This window comes from Condylura cristata, unplaced genomic scaffold, assembly GCF_000260355.1.
Source record: "Condylura cristata isolate star-nosed mole 26May11 unplaced genomic scaffold, ConCri1.0 scaffold00027, whole genome shotgun sequence".
Taxonomy (NCBI): domain Eukaryota; kingdom Metazoa; phylum Chordata; class Mammalia; order Eulipotyphla; family Talpidae; genus Condylura; species Condylura cristata.
The window spans coordinates 26578222-26579825 of record NW_004567128.1 but is presented as its reverse complement, the minus strand read 5'-3'; the positions used below and the strand labels follow the sequence as shown (position 1 = coordinate 26579825).

Sequence of the window (1604 nt, the reverse complement as noted above, 5' to 3'; positions counted from 1 at the left end):
TCACTTATTTGGAATATAAATAACCGAAAATCATATACTGGCAAAGCAGAGTAAAAGCAATTCTTAGATTTTGTGAGAAATATACTGGTTACCAGAGGAAATGGGGGCGTGGGGGTGGGAGATGGAGCATTGGCACAATAGTTTGGAAGAGGGTGAGCGAAGCGTGTGCACATATGGAGGAGCAAAAATGTCACCCCAGAGTTATATAAATATGTAAACAGCTGACAAATTTAAAAAAATGGGTAAGAAGAAACCAGAGCCTGAATGGTTTTCAGGAATAGTTAACTCAGTAGACCCATCATGTGAACATGATTTCTGGATCAGTTAGTGGGAACAAAGCAGAAACAACTCTTCAGGGAACTAGAACAGATGGTGATCAAAATGGATTTGCTCACCCATCTGTTGAAGTTTCCCTGGATAAAAATTCAGGAATTTTAGATGGATTTGAAAGGACTTTTGAAGGGAAGTTCAAGTGTTGGTACTGCATCTATGTCTGCAAGGGAATGGCCTGGTTAACCGAACATATTAGAATGCACACAGGTGAGAAATCTCAGAGGTCACATTTATATCCATGTGCAGCTGCTATGAGTGGTGTCTAGAAGCTCATATTCATTCCTATGCAGGAGAAAAAACATACAAATGGGAATTATGTGCCTCCTGCTATAGTGATCAAAGTAACCTGTTCTATAAATACATAAAATGGTACCAATTAAAGGTACTAGTTTTTCCTTAAGCAGCAAGAAAATGTGTGTGTGTGTGTGCGTGTGTGTGTTTTACAGAAGGAAACAAGCAATCTGGGCTTTAACAGAAGAACACTAATAAATCAACTTAAGTCCACCATACATGGTGGTTCAGAAGCTAGACTACCTTAATGAATTTACCCATGAAGTCCCAAATATCCAGACTGATTTCCCAAAAGTATGGCAAAAAACACATCAACTGGTAGCCTACCAAGAGATCCCCAAGAATTCTTGGTTGACATCCCTTTATTTTTTTTTAATATATTCATTATAATGTCCTTCACGTTTGTACACTGTATGTTTTCCCCATGAAATTCCCACCACCAATTTATCCATGCAACATCACCATAGTCCCTTGTGCTATTCCTACCCCTGTCCTGAACCTTCTCCCTCCTACCCCCCTACAGAATGTCTCTGACCTCTAGTTGCCTGATGATTTTGAGTTTTAGTTTATTATAGTCACTTTTTTTTCTGATTCCTTTTTTTGTTTTCTCTACATTCCTCTTATAAGTGAGACCATATATCTTTTCTTTTTCTTTCTGGCTTATTTCGCTGAGTATAATCCCTTCCAGCTCTATCCATGTTGCTGTAAAAGACATGCATTTATCCTTTTTGATCGCTGAGTAATATTCCGTTGTGCAAATATCCCACATCTTGATCAGTTCATCTATTTTTGGGCACCTGGGTGGCTTCCATAGCTTACCTATTGTAAATTGTGCTGCAATAAACACAGGGGTGCAGGTGTCCTTTTGAATTAATGTTTTTGTATCCTTTGAAGTCAGATACAATAGACTCAAACTAAAAAAGGTTAAGATACACAGAGGGTCACAACATTATTCAGGGGACAATACATCATGAAGACAT

The 1604-nt window shown here is 38.3% G+C and overlaps 1 pseudogene; it reads left to right on the top strand.

Moving 5' to 3' along the window:
• Positions 1 to 238: 238 nt before the first annotated feature.
• Positions 239 to 1052, top strand: LOC101626113 (annotated as a pseudogene).
• Positions 1053 to 1604: the final 552 nt, after the last annotated feature.